This window comes from Passer domesticus, chromosome 2 (genome assembly GCF_036417665.1).
Source record: "Passer domesticus isolate bPasDom1 chromosome 2, bPasDom1.hap1, whole genome shotgun sequence".
Lineage (NCBI taxonomy): Eukaryota > Metazoa > Chordata > Aves > Passeriformes > Passeridae > Passer > Passer domesticus.
In genome coordinates this window covers 73,954,414-73,965,693 of record NC_087475.1, presented here as the reverse complement: position 1 = coordinate 73,965,693, position 11,280 = coordinate 73,954,414, and positions in this window count along the sequence as shown.

Below are 11,280 nucleotides of genomic sequence, written 5' to 3'. Positions count from 1 at the left end.
CAGTCCTGGGAGCTCCCTTGACCCCAGCCCAGCCAGGAAAAGGCTGCTCCGTGCATTTACACTGCCCCGTGTGCTCAGGTCCAGCCGGCATCGCGTTCCCTGCGCTTACCCAATTCCACAGCGCGGTGCCTCCCCCCGAGCCGGCACTAGGGATCTGCGAGAGATGAGAGTCTAGCACGGTCTGAGCAGGCTGGGTGCCGCCTTCTTTGGGTCCGCTCCCGTTCGTGGCTCACAGAACCTGTATTCCAGGCATTGCCTCGGCTGGTGCTGACCCCAGGCGGTAAATCCCTGCAGCGCAGCGCTCCAGGGATGAAAACCCGCACACGGGAGCGTGCTGGGGCAGCCCCGCTCGGGCACCGCCGCGGCGGGCGCTGCTCGCTCTGCAGCCGGCTCGGGGTCCGGGCAGCGCCGGGAGCGCGGGGCTGGCGCTGGAAAAGCGCTACTGCTGCTTCAGGCCGGGCTGCAGGGCTTGGCGTGTGTGCCAAATCAGCCGCAGCTGACAGTGACACGCAGATTCACGGACACACAGCCATCGGGCACACGCACACGGAACGCCCCAGCCCCGCAGGCACCCGTGCCGCCCTGATTTTTTAAGATTTTCTAAGCCTTCTGGTGTTTACATTCTTGTAACGAACTTTCTCACACACTTTATGTAAATAGCTTATTGTTTTGCATTCTTTTGTGGAGGAGAAGAAATTTGATGGACTGTTGGTTTGTCCAGTGTCATTGGAGAGGTGGCACTTTCACCCTCCAATCCACTGTCACTTTTGGAAATCTATAAATGTTGAGAGTCAGAAAATAAACTTCCCTTTTACCTTGAAAGTAGCAGCATGTCCGCATCGTGTTATTTCGTGTAACACACCTGCACTTTTGGCCGTGAGCCCTGCCGGTGGCCGTGGGACTGGTGGCTTCCCGGGACAGCCCTGGGAGCAGCCCCATCACTGCTCTGGTGCGGCCATGGGGTTCCCTGCTTGTCACCGTGCGTCTGCTGCCATAGCCTGGTGGCAGTGAGCCATCAATCACACAGCCTAACTGTTCAACGTGGGACATTTGTGCTCCTGGTTTCTCCAGCAAGTGGTCACAACCGGGGATGCTGGTGCCACGTTAAGTGACCTCTTCCAGATACTCCAGGGAAGCCTGCAGGCTCCTGTGCAGCTGTACCTGCTCGCAGCTCTGGCTGATTGGGTTCTCCTGTTGGCAGCAAACTGCCACTGGCAGCTGGGGGCTGAAATCTCTGGGTTTGGAGAAGTCTGCCATCTCGCTGAAGGAAATACCAGGCCACGGAGACCATTCCTCCTTCACGTTGATAAAAAATGCCTCTTCTTAAGGATCCAGTTTTGGATCAAACAAATATCCAGGTAAGTTGGATGTTCTTGCTCCATCCAAGTGCATCTGAGCAGACTCAGGGGCAGGTCAGCAACTCATTTTCATTTAATTCTTCTTCAAGGAGCAGCCCTGCTTTGCATAGGTAAGCTAGCACTAGCTTTTGATATGGTGAGTGCTCACAGGCTTTACTGGGATTGGCTTGGAATTAGAAGGGTATTCCTTTTCTAGAGAACTCTGACTGGAGGGGAGAAAGAGAAGGAAACAGGACACAAGATCCCAGTGATGCAGCTGCAGCTGTTCAGATCCAGGAGAGAGGCCGACATGTCCCACCCAGGGAGCAAGAAATGGGTTTTGGCTGCAGATTAAAGGAGAAGGTGTCATTTCAGAGGAATGTTTAGCAACAGATGAAAATAGCTGTAAAAGAAAACAAATGTTGTCACAGAGATGAGGAATATGGTAGCTCAGAGTGACAGGGAAGCTTGTTCAGGCTGTGGTTCAGTTCCAGGGACTGATGATTGTCAGGAGGGAGCACAGCAGGGGATGGCTGGAGCAGGAGAGTCTCTGCTTCAGATTTCAGCACTTTCTAGTTTTTTCTTCCAGCCTAATTGAGTCATTATGATCATCACAGCTTTTGGAATTGCATCAGAAAATCAGGAAAAACATGTTTTGTCCTGGCATGGAGAAATAAAAGCAATCAATGTCCCTTGTCTTGAAGTTTCCTGCCCTTCTGGGGCTGTCCTTCCAGGAGGAGGGCAGCAACAGGAGTCTCTGAGGCAGAGGTCTGGGGGGAAGAGCAGAGCTGCCCTGAGGGTGATTGTTGTCCTGGCAGGGAAGCTCAGGAATCTGGGATCTCCCTCTGCTGAGTGATGTATACAGAAAATGTTTTTCCAGTTTGAAGAGCCTGTGTCTGAGCATTCAATGTGAGCTTCACATTAAACATTACCTTCATTAAAAACCTCATCACTGGTCTTTGTTCTCTACTGTTTTGCCTTTTATCAAATATTTGGTTTAAAAGGTTGGGAAACACCTAGCTTCTGAGTTGCCTGTTATAGCACTTACTTTTGGAGGTAAAAATGCTTAAAGGGGGCACAAGACATCAGAGATCTTTATAGCAGCAGACAGAAATGAAGGGGGAAAGACAATTACTGGGGAACAGGAGTTAATTCTTAGAGTAAAAGTACAGAGTACCAGATATTTGCTGTGGTGTTTCACTGCTTATATAACTGGTTAATCAGTGCTGCCCACTGCCCAGCACTGGGCTGCTCCTGGTTTACCATAAAGCCACCATATATAATACTCTTAATCCATTTCTACTTCCTTCCAGCTGAAAAGTCTCCATAATGGCTCTAATCACAGGAAATTTGTAACATTAACATTCCCCTGAGGGACAGGTACCAGAAGTTCTTACTCTCTGGCAAAATAATTTCCCCAAATCTTTTAGCTAGTGAGTAAAGAATCAGCTCAGCTTGAGCTGCAGGGTAACCTGTGCAAGTGCAACTGACCCAGGACCTGACGTGCTGCCCAATGCAGGCACGGGCAGCAGTTTGTGTTGTCTGCAATGAGATGCTCTTTACCAGACCAATAGGGATTTTTTTAGCTCCTTAAAATCTGGAGTGCACTCAAAAATACATGGAAAGGTTTTTTTGCTGCAAACTCATGTTCACCTTCAAGGCCAGATGGAGATCCATGTTAATTAAGGAGTTCATTCCTGCCAGAAAATTGGATGGATGCTGCTCTGGCAGCATGTGTGAATCTGTAAACACTTGACCCAAATCCACTGAGGGAAGGAAAAGACCTTTTGCCAATCTTTGCCACTTGCTCCTCACGTCTCCAAAATAAACACGCTGGTATATTTTGGTTTAGCAAAAGTGTTTAAACAAATTGCATTTGACAAAAGTCACAGTACTATTTCAAAAGTGAAAACCACAATATTCTTTCAAGAGCACACTGAATATTTGGATATAAAAAAGCCCACATGGCCAGGCCCCATTGGGGCATGCAGTGAGCTCCCAGCGCTCTCTGCTGTTACTTCCTACACTGATTCTGCAGGAGAGCCTGTGATTTATTGACTGTTCCCTCCCACTGCATTGCCTGCAGCTTCTTGTGACTTCCACTCACTCAGAGGGTACATCTGTTTGTCTTCTGCTCAATTTATGTCCTTTTTATGGTGTTCCTTTGTCAGAGAGACATCAGGTATGCTGCAAAAATTTTCTTTATACCACACAAGTCAATATTTGCATTGAAAGCAAGCTCTGCTCTTTCCAATAATGAAAATCCTCAGCTTTATCTGACTTTCCAAGTAAGAGAACCATGATGCCCGGAATCCCAGTGGGGTAAAGTGCTGGTAGAAATACAAGCTCTGCAGGAGCTGCCAGAGGAAACAGGGAAGGGGTGCAGGAGCAGCTCGTGGCTCCAGTGCCACATCACTGGCTGTGTCCCCTATTCCATGCCCAGGAGCTGCAGGAGGAAGCCAGGGTGTGACCCCAGCATGACACTGCTGCACAGCTCAGCACTGGAGGAGCTGCCCAAAGGAATTTGTGGAGCAGACATTCCCAGAGCCACACAAAGCCAGAAAACCTCAGGTCTCTGCTGCGTGGCTCCTGCCAGAGCTCCTGCTGGAAGTGCTGGAGCTGCCTTGGGTGGCTGAGCAGGGAGCAGGAGACAATTTAATTGGTGACTGCACAAAAAAGCCACATCCAAACAGCTCCATCCAGCCCCATGGCCTCTGTGTGCTGCCTCTGCCAGGCACAGCTCTCTGCTCATGCTGCTGGCTTGGATGTGCTCCTTAGAAATATTACCATCAGTTCTTCTGAAAAGATGAAGCAGCAGAAGTCTCATGGAAAATGTAATTAACTTCTGAATTTTTCGAATTTTTTTCCCTTGTGAAAAAAAAGTGTGAAATCTGAATATTTTTCTTTGTGTATTTCTCTTCACACATGCTCTTCAATGAAGCAGTTAATTTAGAATGTGTGTGCAGGAAATCAATTCTGGTTGGCACATGATGCCATTTAATTGTGCTACACATGTTCATAATGTTTTCCAAGTCTGGTAAATACTGAAATTATCTCTCTATAGCACAGGATCTAACAGGTCTTTTCTAATGTTGCATTATTTCTCAAAATGATGGACAGAAGGGTGTAAACCCCAGCAATCTGCCTGGGGAGTGACACAATCTCAGAACAGTTTGGGCTGGAAGGAATGTTCAGAGATCACCAATTTCAACCCGCAGTGCACTTGATGAGGCAACTGCATAAACTTTGTGCATCTGGTAAGTTTGTTGCATAAAATTTGCGGTGTATCTGTTAAGTTTATTGCTGATCTTGTCCTGATTTTTTTGAGGAAGTTGATTACTGAAATTTGGTGTATTTTTACAGACTTTATTAGTTTAATATATTAAATAATTTGTGGCACATTATAAAGCAGTTCTCATTAACAATTTTTTTTTTTTTTTTTTTTACCCCAGGAGGAGTAAAAAAAAAAAAAATACTCCAGGATATCAGGAGTATTACCCAAGACATTTTCTCAATGGGCCTTAAAAGTGGTTTTACTGCTGATTTTTCATAAATACAAATGCCAAGAATAAGGATTCAGTTGAAGAGCTAGTTCAAAGGTTATTCTTAGTGTAGAGCCTCTGGTGAACCCAATGTGTCCTACTCTGGCAATAGCTGAATAATCACCATGGGGATAAGTGGCTTTAGAAGGCAAAACTGTTCTCCTAGAAAAAAAAATCCAGAGAAAGCTCTTCAGAGATCAAGGCTGAGAAGGAAAAATGATAATTGTTAGGAAACCACTCAGCTGGAAAAATAGCCAAGTCCATGGAGTCCATAATTTTTCATATGTGAAGTAATAATGAATTTCTCATTGATGTTTTACCTTTTGAAAGCAGCTGGATCCCTTGAGAATCAGAAGCTGAGAGCCAGAATTGGAGTGCTGTGAATGCACATCTCTTGTGAGTAACTGGGTTCTTCTGGGTCTTTATCAGCTCTCCCAGTTAGTCAGGTTTGGTGACTAATGGTCACTCAGTTTTTACCCAAATAATTTCTAACCTTATGTATCTTGCTTCTGGTGATGAGATTGGAGTGGGTGGGAGGTGCCTGGAGGGCCAGAGAGGTTGTGGGTAAAAAAAAACCAACACAGGTCTAAGAAAAGTTATTTTTAAGTGTGCTCTTCCAACTAGGTTGTAATTATTTAACATTTTTCACGATATACCCAGAAGGAGGAGAAACCTTTATGATCTTGGGTGGATCTTTTTGTTTTTCTGTCAGTCTGCACAGAATATGTAAATTACTATTACTATGTAAATAGATGCTATCATTTGTCTTGGGAAATTAAGGAACTTAGAGTGGGAGGATTAGAGACATTTTAATCACCCCTGGCTCTGCAACCAAGGAGTTTTTTTGTGATTCATCTTCATCATGGGCAAGGAACTGAGGGCTGTGCCTCAGAAGGTGCAAAGCCTTAGGTCCATTTCCCCCTGCTGAAAGGCTGACTTTTAATCTCTCCATTTGTGGATCTTGGGCTGGTTTAGCATGAAGGGGGTTTGATGTGGTGCACCTCTGCTCCCAGGGCTGTGAGCCCACTCCCTGCACTGTCCTGCCTCCTTGTGGGAGCCTGTGGCTCAGGGACCCTGCTAGGGCACACTCACAGCCTGTGACCACCAAGGCAGAGTCCCTAGCAGTGACACAGGGTAAGGGGTGATCTGAGCACTCTTTATGGCTCATTTCTTTCCCATTAATCTCTGCAGGCAGCTTTTTATTTTGGTTTGGGTTTTTTTTAATTGTTTGGGGAGTTTTGATGAAGGTTGGCAGTCACCTTAGTCTAGCCCAGTGCTTCATGGCTTCTTTCTGCTCACTATGTGTTTGCTGTGCCTGTGTGTGGTTTAGGGTGGGTCTACATTTTGTATTTAATGCAGCTCTATGTTCAAAATATTTGCTAATCCCAGTTTTATCAGGGAGTATGCAACCAAGCTGCTTCATGAATCCTCTCTACCGAATCTTTGTTGTTCAAATGGAATTTGAAGCTCAGATTGACTCCTAAACTCTTTTTTTTTACTGTGTGCATTTCCAATTGATCTCTGAGCTGAGTGTGTGTGTGCTGCTTTCTTGTTTTCCAGGTTAGGACAGTCCCCTTCACAACAGAGTACCTTTCTGTCTTAGGAAATGATCTTTGGAAGTGTCCTGAGAGTGTGTAAGTACAATAGTGTTGGAAACAGAAATGTGGCATTTATTTCTTGGGCCAAATATCAAGAGGCAAGCAGGGAGTTAAAAGGATAGTACAGAAACTGTGTTATTTAAATGTATTTAGTGGGTAATGCTGATGAGTGGTGAGGACATTATTGAAAAGCTTTTGTTACAGGGAAGGATAAAAATAGAATTAATATCTCCCACAGGCAATTACTTTTAAAAATCACAGCTTGTTCCCTGTCTCAGGAGCTCGGTGGGATGATGGAGCTCTTGTATGGGAACAGAAAGGACCAACAGGAGAAAACTCAACTCCTGCTTTGTGCCAGATTTCTCTGTGTGAAAATTCCCTCTCCCCACCACGTCTTGCTCTTGCCTTTGCAAGACCAGGAGAAGGCAGCTTGAGGGGTTCCAAGGGCCCATGCACACACAGCAGCCCTGGGCAGCCCAAAGCAGGGGGCACGTGGGGAATGCTGGCTGCTGCTGCCAGAGGGTGGGATGCAGGGCTTCTGCCAAGGCACCTCTGGCTTCAGGCAGCCTCTGGGATGGGCAGTGCACAAACCCCCTCCCACATCACCCCACCACACTGAGGCCATGTCTAGCAGCTTTGTGACTGCCTGTCAGTGCACTCTAGACACTAAAATAGAGGTAACAATGGCTAGAGCTGGTCCTTCTAAATCCCAACTACAATGGGATTTAACCTAAATTCCACCTAAAGGCACCTAAATCCTAGAGAACCACTTAGGCTCCTGCCGAGACCTGTGTGGCATGACCCCTGTGCCACGTCTCTGTCACGGAGTGACCCCAGGCAGCAGCCAAGCCCCACACAGGCACTCACTCACAGCCCCAGCAGTGGGATCAGGGAGAGAATCACGAGGGTGAGAGGTGGAAAAACTCATGGCTTGAGACAAAGACATTTTAATAGGCAAAGCAAAAGCCATGCACACAAGCAAAGCAAAACAAGGAATTCCCTGCTTCCCATGGGCAGGCTGGTGTTCAGCCATCCCCAGGAGAGCAGGGACCCACCACATGTAATAGCAACTTGGGAAGAAAAAAGCCATCACTGCAAATGTTCTCCTCTTCCTCCTTCCCCCCACTTTATGCACAGAGCATGATGTCAGATGGTCTGGAATGTCCTTTGGTCACTTGGGGTCACCTGTCCTGGCTGTGTCCCCTCCCAACCTCACGAGCACCCCCAGCCCCCTCCCCAGCATGGCAGTACAAAAGCAGAAAAGGCCTTGGCTCTGTGTGAGCCCTGCTCAGCAATAACAAAAACATCTCTGTGTTATCAGCCCTCTGCTCAGCACAAATCTAAAACACAGCCCTGTACCAGCCACTGTGGAGGAAATTAATTCTACCCCACGTCCTGCCCTCTGCCAGGGTGTGTCTCCAGCTTCAGCCTGAGCTGGTTGGTGCAGCACTGTCAGATTGCTGGCAGGTCTGTTCCTTGCTCAGCCACCCCACATCCTTCTCCCAGCAGAATGCTTGGGCTGCAAAGCCCTCAAGATTTCTCAGCAAATAAAAAAAGTAGGGGGAAATCACATGGAATCAAATGGAACCTCTAATTCCATTTGAGACTTAATTTTCTGACTTCCTTTCTTGATGTTTCTAAAAGTATGTCATTCCTTGAAGCAAGATCTGACATAGAATTTTGTTTTGCCTTTTTCATCTAAAATCTCAGAGGAAAATCTGGACTTTCATGGATAAAGAGAACAGGGCTTCAGCACTAAACCAGAAAAAATAATTAAAAAATCAATGTGTATTTATGAAATATTCCAATATAACTTAAACCCTTGTCTTCCAACAGAAAAATATTTTGACCAAGAATCTCCACCCAGCCTTTTGTGTGATCTCTGGCATCACCTGCCAAGAGCACAATGTAACAGAGGAAAACAAGCTCTGTAACCACAAGCTGCCTATCTCCCTTTTTGCTTGCAAGGAGCCGCTCTCTAGTCCCTACTGCAGCAGCAATAATAATTGCCAAGAATTTGCATTTCTACTTATCCTAAAGCTTGGTATTTCAAAGCAGACACTTCAGAGAACTAATTAGCACAGCGGTTCATTAAATCTAAAACATGCTCTGGATGGAGCACCCAGACTCTCAACCCATTTCCCAAAGGCAAACGCCTCCCTGCCTCCTTGTGCTGTGTGAATCCCGAGATGCAGGAGCGTGGGGAATGCCGCTTTGTGTCATCCCCCGGGCTTCTGCAGCCGCCTGGGGGACAAGGGGTGGGGCAGGACCCCCAGCACAGCCCCGCAGAGGGGCAGGGACAGGGGCTCGGCTCCTCCATCCCCTGCCTGTGCTCCTGCACAGGGACAGCGCTGCCAAAACCGCCCTGCGGGGCCAAGCGCAGCCTGCAGCCAGCGTGCGTCTGCGGAGAGGACACCGCGGGGAAAGTGCGGCAGCTCTGTGCTCGCATTCTGCTCGTATTCTTTCTCAGAACCTAAGGAAATGGCTGTGGCTTTGTGTGGAAGTTAATTAATGATAGTAAATAATATTCCTTTGTGCTAGGAGTGAATAGCGCCCTTTATTGGGGGCTCTCAGCGTGCCTAATGCTCTGCATTTAATCCAGCTTCCCAGCTAAAGCTAGCTGAATTATTCATTGCAAATAAATTATCTGAAGAATACCGTCCTGTTTTTCGCTGCCTGCGAGCCCAGCCCGCTTTCTTTGATGCCCTTCTCCACAGCCAGCAGTGTCTTGGCAGCAATTTGGGCAAGAGCCCGGCGCTGGGGCTGGCTCACCGCGTGTGGGGCTCAATCCCTCTGCTGCTCCTGCCCTGAGCCAGCCCCGAGGGGCCGAGGGGCAACAGGCAATGCTGGCCGTGCTCCTCCTCTGCCCGCACACATGAGTGCACGCACATGCATATGCATATGGAGCTTTTCTGGCGCTCACCAAGTGCCCAGACTCCAATTAAGACCAATTTCGTATGGTAAATCGGCAAAAAACGGCATCAGACCGCATCCTTCTGGGCCAATTTTTGGTATAACACTTAATGTTGCATACAGAACGCATCCACTCCCTGATATTCCGGCAAATAAAAACCTTCCCCACGCCCTCAACCAGTGAAAAGCTCTGACTGCTCAAAGATGTGAGCTCCCTTGCTCCAGGAAAGCAGCAGGCTTTGTGACCTGACTGCTCGAGGTCCTGCAAGGTCTGGCAGTACGCAGCTTCAGGCCTGGGCACTTTGGGATGCCAGGGCTTTTTGGGTGCCCTGGGCCTGGGAGAGGGCAGGTTGGAAACTTTGGTTGTGGTTTTAGCCAAGCCTTCACCAGCACTTTATTGCAGGTGCAGGTTTGGAACAAAGCCCCAGAGGACCTTTCCCATGCAGGCAGAGCTCAGCCTTGACTCACTGCTACAGCAAGTCCAAGAGGCCTAAATCTGGTGCGGACCCAAAAGCTTTTTGCACCATTTCCCTGCATGGGAACATGCAGGCATCACCTGAGCAAGGAGGCAAAGCCACCACCACAGCTGGTGCTCCTCTCCCCTGTCCTCAGTGCCTGCCCCCAAGGAGGGAGAAGGGGGCAGAGCCAGTGCTGGCACCAGCCCCAGTGCTGCAGGGAGGCTCTTCCCATGTGGATATCCATCACAACATGGAGCAGATGCATGAGGCAGCCCTGTCCTCATCTTCCCACCTCCAGAAGAAGTTGTTGCTCTGGGCAATTTTGTCAAGAGCATTGGCTACTTTAGTATTTAGCGTGTGTGTGAGTGTTCTTGAGCAATGAACCACCCAGATCTGGTGGCCACTGGGGAGCCCCTCCAGGAGGGCTCCCTGTTAGGAGCTGGGCATGGATATTCCCCAGTCAACAGCTGAAACCAAAGTGTCACCTCTAGGTTAAATATCGTGGTAAATAAATATATGACTGAAAAATATGATTTCCAAGCTTTTAACTTAAAAAGATCTGCTTGCTGATTTTTGTTGTTTTGTCTATTTATTTTAAAAAATGAGCTCACCTTGGTGTGAACTTTTTGGATTTTTCTTTAAAAAGATTGTTCTATGCAAATTCTTTTCCTTTGGGAATAGCTAAGCAAAAAAAAAAAAAAAAGGAAAATAAATCATATTTATTTTTATCAGTTCCTTGTAATCAATAACACCCACCTAAAAAAAGCTGAAATCAGCAAGGGAACAGGCTGAATCTGTAATTGTTGGGTTGATATTTTATAATCATATTTACTGACAGGAAAATAAAGTAATCCTGCCTCAAACCTGATGGGTTATTTTGGGTTTGTGGGGTGGTCCCCCAAAGGCCCTCCAAGCACAGCACGAGGAGAGCACTCAGACACCTGGGCTGTGCTCAGTGGGGAGGTGATGCTCAAGGGATGACAAGAGCAAGGATTCTCCATGCCAGGAATGGGCTTCTCGAATGTGCTCCATTCCTGAATTCCCTTTTCAGTTGATCCATGTAGGATTTTGACTTCTAAATGTATGGAAATCCATGGTGAAACAGCTCCTCCTCCCTCCCCAGGTACTCACCTGCTGGAGCTGAACCCTGACCGGCTGGGTCTGATACATTCCGTGTTGGGGACTTCACTTGTTCCAGTGCCACCTGGAGAGGAGATCAAAGAGACTGGCAGAAACAAAGGAGCTGTGGGCTTGTGACAACAGAATGATGGGGAGTTCTTCCAGTGGAAGTGACAAGTGTGTTACTGGAGCCACTTTGTCACTGGGCATGCAAGGAGCATCAGGATCTGGTGGTTTACACTGCTAACTGATGACTGCAGGTGTGATGGACTCTCCTATGAGCTAAATGAGCCATGTCAAGAGTCATCTTTTC